The sequence below is a fragment of the Cryptomeria japonica genome, chromosome 6 (genome assembly GCF_030272615.1).
Source record: "Cryptomeria japonica chromosome 6, Sugi_1.0, whole genome shotgun sequence".
Lineage (NCBI taxonomy): Eukaryota > Viridiplantae > Streptophyta > Pinopsida > Cupressales > Cupressaceae > Cryptomeria > Cryptomeria japonica.
In genome coordinates this window covers 6413941-6426679 of record NC_081410.1, presented here as the reverse complement: position 1 = coordinate 6426679, position 12739 = coordinate 6413941, and the positions used below count along the sequence as shown (strand labels likewise).

General features: G+C 35.1%; 1 long non-coding RNA gene across 1 annotated transcript; it reads right to left on the bottom strand.

The window, feature by feature from the left end:
• Nucleotides 1-4547: 4547 nt before the first annotated feature.
• LOC131077571 (uncharacterized) lies at nucleotides 4548-5538 on the bottom strand. The gene is made up of 2 exons (XR_009358310.1): nucleotides 5198-5538; nucleotides 4548-5030 (listed from the first exon to the last, which is right to left on the bottom strand). It is a non-coding gene; the product is annotated as an uncharacterized LOC131077571 (long non-coding RNA).
• Nucleotides 5539-12739: the final 7201 nt, after the last annotated feature.

Below are 12739 nucleotides of genomic sequence, written 5' to 3'. Positions count from 1 at the left end.
TTCCCCTTTCATTTGACTATTCTCAACTATTTCTGCTTCTTGAGACATTGACACACTTGAAAGGCCAAAAGAATAGAAATCTAAAATAATCCCTTGAAACCATTTATTTCATCAAATTTTATCATTCCCAAAAGTTTGCACTCTTTTGGTTTTTCAAGTTTTAGGAGTTAAGGTGGTTTGGGGATCAATATTTTGGGCGGACCATGGTTTTCAATATTTGGTCCATTGATTAGGTTAGGGTCCAAGATTTGGGTCCTTTGATTCCTTTAGGTCCCGAAGTTTCAAAGGAATATCTTGGAAGTGCTAAATTAGAGGCCCAATAATGGGTTTCTAGGTGGAGTGATGATCTCAAGATTTGATTCAAATGTTCGTTTGGGTCCCAAAGTCCGAATGAAGAGTTTTTCCAAAGGTAGACTAAATTTCGAGAAGCGGGGCTTTGAGAGTTTGGAGGTTATGATCTAATAAGGTCCAAAAGTGACTCAAGTCCTGAGTCACCGAGGAATGCTCTTGAAATGGTTAAGTGTAAGTTAACAAAATGGGAAATCAAGAATTACTAGGCTCAAAGGACAAGGTCCAAAAGTTCACATGGGACTTTTAAGTCATAGAGCATATACTTAATGCTTCAATGCATTGCAAGTTTTAGGTCTCTAGAGTTTCAAGGTTCAAGAGAGTTTGGTCTTTGAGTTCCACTGGGACATGAAGTCCCAAAGTAGGTGTTCTCAAATGTAAAGTTGCAGGTTTCAAACTTTAGGGAGTTTTGAGACTCGGAGGCCATGTTATTGATGTCTCGTAATTCTTTTCAGACCGAAAGTCTTGAAGTGAACTCGATTCAAAATTTTCTATGTTTTAAGAAATTGTTTGATGGTCTTTAAGGATTGGGAATACCATAAGGTTTTGGGTTTTAAAATTGAGGGTCCAACTATTCTTCCAAGATCCAAAGTCGCTAAGTTGTTTAGAAAGACCTCTAATACTTAGTTGATTTAGGGCTTAGCTTGGTCATTCATGGTAGTCCATGAGGGCTTGCGAGGTTCAAGGTTCTATAGATGTAGTCTTAAGCATAAAAGTTGAGTACAACATGGAATTTTGCTAGGGCACAAATTAATCCAATTAACATAGGAATTTGGGTATCCCAATGACAACAACTTGCAATTCCGTAGAATCTAGGGCTAGGAAACTAGGGCACGCTACTAGAAATGAGGTTGAAGCTTCAAATCTAGTGGGTTTAATTTATTCCTATGCTAAGGATAGGAAAACGGTAACTAAACTAACCCTGAACCTAAACCTAAACCTAGGAAACAAGGAAACCAAAGAAAACATAGGAAAATAGTGAAGAATGGAGTGAAAACAAGCAACAAAATCATATGGAAAACATGGGAAGCAAGCTAGGAGAACCTAATGGCTTCCACAAACATAAAACACCCAAGACACCATGAAGGAAAACACATCAAGAGCATGGGAAATGCAAGGATTGAAGGAGCCAATTCTCATATCTTCAAATGTTCAAGAAATCAAAAGCCTTTGTCACCAAGTTACTTTGAAGTTTGCTCAAACTCTTAGAGGCTCTTAAAATGCAATGTAGGTCAAAATAAGCTCAAACTTGGGCTTAAATAGTATCCCGTTTGCAAAAGAAGACTGCCATTAATGCAATAGGAAGAGATGTAGTTATATTTATAAAGTGAACCTTTCACCTAGCACTTTATCAAAGGGGGCCCTAAGGGTTTTAGGAGCTTATTGGCCATGGAAAGCTAAACCCAATGAAATGAAACTCATCAAATGCACACCATATAAACTTTTTTTTTTTTTTAAGGATAGGCACATGGAAGTCACAATTTCACTAAAATCTAGTGAAAAAAGGCCGCCAATATTGAATTTTAATGATAAGTGCAAAGTTACAGCTTCACATCCTAGCACAAGTCCCCAATGGTGCCCATAACTCCACTCCATTTCAAACAAAATATTTTCATTACAAGTTCAAATTGTTAGTTGACAATAACCATGATCATCATCATACAAACACCTCTATACTTGAAGAACGATGCTATTATTGTAAAACACAACCATATCAAAGTGCATGCACCATCATCCACCTAACATAAGAGTCCAAAGACAAACATGTATAGATTTCAAATAGAATTTCAAGATTCTTTGTCTTGCCCCAAACCAATACAAGATAGAGAGCAAAACAAACATCAAATACCATCACCTATTTTAATCTGTTATCTCTCACCTTTACATTCCATAGTCAACTTAATGCTCTTCTCATACTGTTTGATTTATATATTTAAATGTTGTATCATATTTTTAAATTAAATTTCGAAGTAATAAACACCTACCTCAATAAATTGGCTTTCTAAATTACTATATTTTAATTTTAGATAGTGATGGATCCTTTATTTCCAAGGGAGAAAATCTCATGATGAACCGCACTAATCAAAGTTTTGAGAGCAATTTCAACTAGTTAAAAGTAGAATGAGACGCCCACTAATATATGATTTGATACCTTTCACAAAACTCCAAATAGATATCAACAAAATAATGTAGAGATACATTATAGAGATGTTATCCATTACATCATGTTGCTCTGTTGATTGTACTACATCATAATGCTCATACAAACTACTGCACTCTCACAAATGCCATCTATACTTTCTGTGAAATTGATACAAATTGCAGTAGCAGTACAATTATTCATTTCCATTTAACAAGGCATTAAAATGGTCTAACAAAATATCACCCTGAGTTACAATTTAAGTTAATACAAACAGATTAAAATTTCATTCAGATTAAAATGGCATGTAAAGCTTATAATAGAAAGATTGTGACGTATTCTCTGGCAAAAACAAAAAAGGCATTATCAATCACTTTCAAGGACACCAAAACTCTGCAATTACAGGACTGCCATTGACATAGAAATTAAATTAGTAGATATGCAATTACAGGACTGCCATTGACATAGAAATTAAAATAGTAGATATCCCGATTTAAGTTTCTAGATTTGACTGTATATATCATTAGAATCATAGATGGCACACTCGCCGAAAACTCGGCGAGTGACAAAAACTCGCCGAGTTTTTGGACCTGGCGAGTAGTAATGACTTCTACTCGCCAAAAACTCGGCGAGTTTTTGCCATAATAGAAAGATTGTGACGTATTCTCTGGCAAAAACAAAAAAGGCATTATCAATCACTTTCAAGGACACCAAAACTCTGCAATTACAGGACTGCCATTGACATAGAAATTAAATTAGTAGATATGCAATTACAGGACTGCCATTGACATAGAAATTAAAATAGTAGATATCCCGATTTAAGTTTCTAGATTTGACTGTATATATCATTAGAATCATAGATGGCACACTCGCCGAAAACTCGGCGAGTGACAAAAACTCGCCGAGTTTTTGGACCTGGCGAGTAGTAATGACTTCTACTCGCCAGGAAAACTCGCCGAGTTTTTGCCAAAAACTCGCCGAGTTTTTGGCGAGTTTTTTTCAAAAACTCGGCGAGTTATAAAGAAAAACTCGCATGGGTTAGCATAACAGCAAAAAACGGCCAAAAATACATGCATTTTTTGTTTTTCTATATGGTTTTGGGCTGAGAAGGGGGAAACTCACTTGGAAGGGCCACCTTGAGAGCCCACTATGCCCTCAAGTAATCGCCAAGTTTTTTGGTCTGTCCGTCAGGATTCATATATGGAATATAACATTCTTATACTTTAAGTTATATTCCATATATACTGTCAGGATGTTTGAGAGTGGTTTCGGACCTCCAGGAGTTATAATGCAAAATCTAGGTTTTGGAGGATTCTTCAATTTTCCAGACTTAGTCAAATTTCAGGATCCTTCGGCAATGCCCCTTGACCCCAACTTTGAGTTGAAAGTTTGAAACTATGAGTATGAATGATGAAATTTCAAATATGATGAAAGTTTGAAAGTAGTTTTAGCTAGAGCTGGGGAGAGGAAGTTGTATTTACTTTTGGTTTTACAAAAACTATTTACTATTTTGCTTCCAGCCATCAACATTTCTCATGAGGATGCGATTTTGTAGACACTTTGCAATCAAATATATCTAGAATCAGCTTGTTTCTTTTGTGTTATCATTTATTGACTCATTGGATGCATCTTCTCATTAAATTTTGCAAAAAAAATGCATTTTTTATTAAAATTAAGCGTGTTTTTACATTGCCGAGTTTTTCCGAGTTTTTCCCGAGTTTTCGCCGAGTTTTTTTCTCAGGGGCTTGGCGAGTCGAGCCGAATCGCGAGTAGTTCAACTATGATTAGAATGATCAGATTTTCACAATTCATAATGATAAATCTATTGTTGTTCCTGGATTTGATTGTGTGACTTTATTTGCATCAACGTTTCTGATCACACTCTTCGATCCATCATCAAGATGTTTATAGAGAATACCAAGATAAGAATGAATGAATGAATGCATATATCATTTTCATTAATGTTTCAAACCAAACTCTATGATTCATCATCATCAAGATGAAGAACAAAAGAAACACGTCACTAAAAATTCAAACCAGAACCCTCCAAACAGTGGTATAATTAACACTTTGATATATTTAATGTAAAGCTGAAGTGCCTTGAAAATTTATCACAATCCCATCAGTGACATATTTTCACCTGGCCGTAACACAAAGTTTGAAGACAAACTTATGTACATAGAAAGACTCCTACATGCAATTCTGAGAATTATATACACAATGTAAATACACCATGACCACACCTTAAAGTCATTACAACCATTTGAGCAGCAAAAGAAGAATAAGCCAAGCTCATTTTTTAAGGCTTTCTTCCTTGTTCTGCTTCTGCAGCAGAGTGCTAGTATTCCCTGAGACCAACGGTGGCCTCAAAAAGTGCACATGATTTGCAACACTGAAATCATCAAACAGCTTTCTGACCTGACTATTATTGTTGTTATTCTGCAGAGGCCTTGGACTGTAAAGTGGGTCATACAACACCTTCCTCTCTAACCCATTATCTGACTTCATAGACATTTCTGGAGCTCAAGCAGATAAATTCAGCCTGCCAAAATTGATTTAAGAGTAAGTCAGAAAAGCCTAGTTGTGCCCAAATTAAATTTTCAAAAGCAAAAAGAAAAGAAAAAGGAAACTACTTGAAAGAAACGTTTTGGCCTAACAAATATGCCTTTCCAGACTAATTTACTCCTCTACCAGACTGAAAAAACTAACCAAATTAGAAAATATGACCCAAATTGCTAAGAAAACAGAGCTTCCAGCCAACTATGCAGAGATCAAAGTTTCACAGATTAAAGCAAATTTCCGGTGATTCAGAGATGGGGTTGAGCTAGAAATGTGGACAACATATATCGAAGGCTAGGAAGGATATGCAGTGAATATACTGCATGGGTGTATATCTGACATCCAAGCGAGTCTTTGGGGTATGCACCCGTATGACGACATATTATAGAGTATTCTATTCTTACTCTATTTGTTTAATGTCGATACATCCTGAATTGTCAAGTCTGGCATGCGCGAGACTACCTAGAATCTCGAGTTTGAATATATGTATATGTGAGTTCAATATTAAAATGTATGTATATAGAATTTAATTTAAAGGATAATATATACTAGCAATTGTATCTTGGTGTGCAATGGGTACGCTGAAAAGGTGTGGAAAGTTAATTATAGGAAATTTTATTTTATTTCTTTTGCATACATTTGTGGAGTACAAGAGTTAAATTCATAGGTCATTTAGTAAATTATGTTGTTTATGCAATAAAGGTATTAATGGAGAAGTGGTAGCTTTGAAATAACTATTTGTTCACTTACAAGTATTCAAATATGACTCAAACAAACCTCTAAATTAGGAATATATACATACATGTATATATATATATGTATGTATGTATGTATGTATGTATGTATATAAATGTATATACATATATATTGCAATATATCATGAGACTATTCGTAATGGATCTTGATTATATTCCTTATTTTTGAGTCATATTTGAATACTTATATTCCTAATTTAGAGGTTTGTTTAAGTCACACACACACACACACACACACACACACACACACATACACAACTATATATATATATGTGTGTGTGTGTGTGTGTGTGTGTGTGTGTGTGTGAGTGAGAGAGAGAGAGAGAGAGAGAGAGAGAGAGAGAGAGAGAGAGAGAGGATATCAAGATCCATTACCAATAGTATCATGTTATATTTGAAATAGTATCATGTTATATTTGAGAGAGAGAGAGAGAGAGAGAGAGAGAGAGAGAGAGAGAGAGAGAGGTGGATATAGAGGGAGGAAAATAGAGATAAAGATGAAGATATAGGAAGAGAGATGGAAATAAGTAGAGTGATATATATATATATTGATTGTGAGACTAAGTGATATATATATATAATAAATATAGAGAGAGGGAAAGATGGGTAGAGAGATGAAGAGATAGATAGAGTAGTTGGCAAATATAGAGAAGTAGAAATAGAAAAATAGAGATAGATACAATGATAGATAGAGATAGGGAGAGAGAAAAGGGGATAAATATAGATATACCAGAATAAAAAGAGATGGAGATAAAGATATATGGGAAGACAAAGAGAGAGGGGGGTAACGATAGAGAGATAGTTAGGGGATATGGCGGGTGTAGGGGAGGGAGATCTGGGGATAAATAAAGAGGATTAGATAGGGAGGAAGAAGAGAAATGGTGATAAATAGGTAGAGGAGGGAAAGAGAGAAGGGGGGAGAGATAGAGATGAGGGATACAAATGGGAGAGATGGGTAGAGAGAGAGAGAGAGGGTTCAAGTTCAAGCCTACATTTATTAGGAAATTTGAATTTGGTTATATAATTTTTATACAACATAGGAGGAGCACCCGTTTCTAGTGGATTCAAATATTAGAATTACTCACAAGGAAAATTATCACACTCGAGAAAAAAACAATTAAAACTAAAAGCCTAGTTGTTTAGATCCTCTAAAACTCTTTCATTTATAGTCATCATCTCCATTACATATATATTTGCAATCACAATCTACTATGTGAAATATTAAATAAATAAATGTCTTAAATCTAAGAACTCATCAAATCATTTTTTTATACAACTAAACACACTTTGTTAGGTGCTCTTAAATTTTGAGAGTGAAATCCTACTTGATTGGGATTTTTCTAAAGTGAGTAGGTCATGCCTATACCTAGTATTATTTTTCATTGTTCAAACTCGTTGGTTAATGTTCAACTATGTTTTAGTCATTTTCACCACAAAGAACGAATTGCCTATATCACCATACATGTATATGCATCGAATATTTGTGAATTATGGTCATGTTGACAATAGGACTTATCATTATAATTTCATCACATGAATTTTTAATATAGTCATTTATTTTTAAATGCAATATAATTTAGATAATTTAATAATTTCCTTTATGTAGTACTAATGACAACATGATCAATAATTCGAAGACATAATTTTCACAATCCATAATGTTATTGCGCATTGCTTCTAGTTTTGATTGTGTGATTTCTTTTTACAATATTTCAAATTAAACTCCAAGATCCATCATCGGAAGTACGTACTGATGAGAAGGAAGCAGTACATAAGCAAAACAACTTCAAACTGAAATATCATGTACCTGATGAAAAATTTGAGAAACAAGATCACGTATCTAAATAGAGAATGCTGAGAGCTTTCCAATGCCTATTCGTTTTTCTAAAAAAGGAGTCAGTTTGCCCATTTTATGGCCCCGGAAGTGAAAAAAAGTGACCCCACTTTGACTGGAAAAAAGTATAGTCAAATAGAAAAATTGGAAAAAAAATCCAATACCACGAGGTCCGGCTCGTAACCAGATTTCTGACGCCTATTCGTTTTTGAAAAAATGATTCCGTATGCTCAAGTTATGAAGAAAAAACCAACCCCCCCTAAAAAGGCAAGAGGGAGGCGGTCTGGTGGCAGGTCTAAGCAAAGGTGGCCCGTGGGCGGCGCTCCGGTGGTGGAGCGGCGGCAAGGCTGTGGTGGTCGGTGAGCGGAGGCTGCGGTGGCTAGCGGGACTGCGGTGGTCGGGGGCCGGCAGGGGCTAGAGACCAGTAGGGATCGGAGGCCAGCGAGGCCCGCTTTGACAGGTCCGGCGGTTGGACTGTCAGGCTGGTAGGGGAACCAAAACCCCCAAAAAAAATTTGCCGATTTGTTTGGAAAGAGGTTTTTTTTAAAAAAAATTTCAAAAAAATCAAATTTCAACCTGCATGCCGTAAAAGGGCATTTTAAAAAAAAAATTTCTCGAACTGCATGCCAGGGTCGTATGATCGAAAAAATAGCCCCAGAGGCTTAGGAGTCAAAAGTGGTCAAGTTTTATATGACCATATGGGTTTTTGGGCCTTCTGAGCACGATGGTGAGGCCCGTTTAGGCCCAAAGCGCTCAGAAAAAGGCCTATCCCTAGGTGCACAAAAAAACTTTTGAAAAACCCCAGATCTGCTTCCAATGCAAAACACTCAAAACAAGAACAGGTAGCTACAAATCTAAAGCTCTAATACCATGCAAGAGTTGAGAAATACAATAACACAGGAGCCTAAATGATTTCTGCAAGCTGAATAAACCTATTACATGGAGAAGCAAGGAAGCAACAAAGAAAAACCAAAATACACAGAAAATGCTTAAGAAGATGAGAGCTCTATATTCACAAAAATGTGTAATAGAATAATGATAAAAAAGAAAAGATTCAACCTCTAATAGGTCAAGAAACCCTAAAAGGGAAAACCCTAGGCTTGCATATAATAATTAATAAAAGAATTAATTATTATGCACCTAATGCTAGCTTAAGTGTAAAAGAGATAAAGGGGAACTTAATTAATTAAACAAATGTCGTTTAATTAATCAAGTAAAGACCCGATTACTCTAACACCAGTGAATTCTACAAGCTGCATTCTTGAGAAGAAAACTTTGGCCGCTAAGATTGAGGAGAAATATTAACGGGTGATTAACAACAGTTGTTCACATCATATGACAGGCGATAAAAGAAAATTTGTGAATATGGAGAGATATGATGGTGGTATAGTAAGATTTGGAGATGACAAAGCTTGTGTGGTTCGTGGTAGAGGTTCTATATCTTTCAATGGTAAGCATAATATTGATGATGTCTTGAATGTTGAAGGTTTGAAGAATAATATTTTGAGTGTTGGATAGATGGTTGACAAGGGATATGATTTGCAATTCAAGAATGGTAAATGCAAGATTCTAAATGCCTCTGGTATAGAGATTGCATCAATGACTAAGACTAAAGGCAATATCTTTCACTTGAATGCTGGTGAGAAAAGTTGTTTAATTTCTCAGATAGATGATATTTGGATGTGGCATAGGAGAATGAGCCATGTTAATTTTGATTGCATGATAAGGATAAGTTCTACTCAAGTTGTTAGAGATTTGCCTAAGATTGTGAAGCCTGCTAATCTAGTATGTAAGGAATGTCAGATGGGAAAGCAAACAAGAACTACATTCAAGAGTAAGTTGTATTCATCTAATGGATTGTTGGATCTTGTACATATTGACTTGTGTGGTCCTACTAAAGTGAGAAGCATGCAGAGTGATAGATATTTCATGTTACTGATTGATGATTCTTCTAGGATAATGTGGGTTACATTTCTAAGGGAGAAATTAGAAGTGTTGGAGAAATTCAAGATATTCAAAGCTAGAGTGGAGACAGAGAGAGGATTGAAGTTGAAGTGTTTGAGATCTGACAAAAGAGGAGAATTCACATTTGGAGAGTTTGATACATTCTATGAGAGGAATGGAATTAGAAGACAATTATATGCTCCTAGAACCCCTCAACAAAATGGAGTTGTTGAAAGAAAGAACATAACTATTTTGGATGCTACCATGACTATGCTGATTGAAGGAAATGTTGCACAAACCTTTTGGAGAGAAGTTGTTATCACTGTTGTTTACACATTCAACCAAGTGCATATAAAAGGTGATTCTGGTAATACTCCTTATGAGCTATGGTTTGGTCATGTTCCTACAGTGAGTTTTTTAAAGTTTTTGGTAGCAAACGTTATATGAAAAGAGATGAAGATATAGGAAAGTTTGATGCAAGATGTGATGAAGGAATCTTCTTGTGTTATTCTACTAAGAGCAAGGCCTACCATTGTTACAATAAGAGGTTGAAAAAGATAGTGGGGAGTGAAAATGTGAAAGTTGATGAGTGTCATGGAAATAAGGTCATAGCATGCAGATATGAATTTGATGATCAAAATGTCATTTCAAAGCCCGTGCAAACCGAGATCTTGAAGTAGAATGATCTGGTGGAGACAATTAATAAGGATATTGCTGCTGTCGGTGAAGAAGTTCATCAGCCTAAGAATCAGAATAATCAGAATAATCAAAAGACTCTGAGGTATATAAGATTGAATCATTCATAAAATCATATTATTGATGATAAGAATAAAGGTGTGATGACTAGGACAAGGATTGTTGCTGAAGATATATGTTTGATTTCCAATATTGAACCTAAAGATGTTGCATAAGCATGTAAAGATGAAAATTGGATAAAAGCTATGGAAGAAGAGTTGAATCAGATTGAGAACAATAACACTTGGGAGCTTGTTCAGATTCGACCCTATAAGTTCAAACAGGTCAATCGTATGCGTCCTAGATTGCGAGAAACAGTCCATCAAAATTTGACAATTTTTGGGACTTAGAGCACTTGAGCAATCGCGTCGGTAGGATATGGCTTTGGACGTTCCAGTGAGTTGGGAGGCACAACAAGAGCACTCCTACCATAATATTTCCCACTCAGATGCGCTTGTGCTGCTGGTTCATCCCCATGACGAACGAAATCAAATTTAGGCTATCTTGCAACCTTGCATTGCATGCATCTGACAATTTTCGCCTATCCTACTTTATACAAAACTTCAATACAAGTTTTTCAACCCTTGGGTCATGTTGAAGATGCTATTTATGACCACACAAGTGGTTTCCGTATCCAACACCAAACTTTGACAACTTTGACAACACCTGAGCAACTTTTACATCTTTTATCCAAATGACCCCAAACTTTTACAAATGACTCCAAATGATCATTAACAAATGACCTTATTTAGATGAAACAACACAAAAAGAGACAAAAACCCAAATTTGACCATTGCGATCATTAGGGTGCTCCCGCACCACTCACATTGACAGATATAAAGGAAATGAATAAAAAACATCTAGTGATCATTACCATTGAATTTCATTGTGATTGAGGCAAGGAGTTTTGTAGGGTTAATTCAATGTTTTAGAAAGATTATCAAATCACATTCCACAATTGTAATGCTTTATACCATAGCAAAAAAAATCGTTTGGGGTAAAAATAAGCAAACCACAAGTACAAGATTTTTTGAAAAAATCAGCATAGAGATATATAGAGTAAATAAAATAGAGTTTAACCCCTGATTGTAGAAAATAGATTTTGTTGTTTATATTTATATTGTTGATTACATAGGCAAATATTCATTTAACTTTATAAAAGGGCAGACACCAAATACACCGAATAGTTGTCTAAGTCTGAGATCAAAGATTAGCCAAGTCTATGGAGTAGCTGAGATCAAAATTTATCAGACAAGGATCCAACTATTGTTAAGAATTTAGTAAAAGTGGAAGCTATTTTGAAGTGATCCAAGACTTCCATTGTGATTGAGACATGGAGTTTTCTAGGGGTAGTTCAATATTTGAGAAAGCTTATCAAATCATATTCCACAGTTGCAATGCTTCATATTTCGTGATGGCAATTGTTAAGTCTTTTATATGGGGTAGAATTCAACAAAAGACATTTATTTAGCTGAAGTAATTGATTAGAAAACCACTGGTTTTGGCAATACCTAGCTTGCAACTACTATTTTAGGTAGAGACAAATTTTAATGATTGTGTGTTGGAAGCTCTTTTATTATAATTTTGTAATCTTGTTTGTTGTCATTCAGACTTATTTCATTGAGCGCTTTGGATATATTTCTCACATAATGAATTGTATGTCTTTGTTTGAGCAAAAATTAACTATATCAATTATAAATCAACATTTATATATATCAAAATGCACAATAATGAGCACAATGAACAAAATGTGTATGTATCGAATATCAATATCAATATCAAAAAATGCACAATAATGAACACAATGCACATTTATTGAATATCAACATTTATATATATCAAAATGCACAATAATTGTGTATGTATACAAAAAATGACATATATGCCAAGTCAATAAAAGTTTTACAAAAATATGGCATATGCCATTCCCAGATCAGTATACAATAAAAATGTAGAATATATCTAGATGTATTTGTCCTTCGATGACCACAGCTAACACTATATGATCCTATAGTTGTGGTGGATCATCAAAATCGAGCCTCTTTGATGCAGTATGCAAATCTGTAGATGGCTGCATAAACACAATTCAAAAGCCAAGTTAGAATCCTTTGTACAAAATAGTTCACAATTATCAACGTAACTATACATTCAAGTATACTTTCTTTGCAATTGAATTGTAGATTATCTCATCCGTTGATCCGAGATCTACCATGTTTTCTCTCATTGCCTTGTCAGACTTAGGAGTCCTCTTAAAATGGAACTTGAGAAGATCCACATTATGGCCAAACTGCGAAGGGCCCTATTGTAGGTTAAATACAATTAATACAAGGTAATGACATATATAGATCAAAAACACTAAAAATCTACAATATATAGAACAAAAGTGTAGCAGAGCCTAAGATGTTTCTCCAATAGAATTAGGAA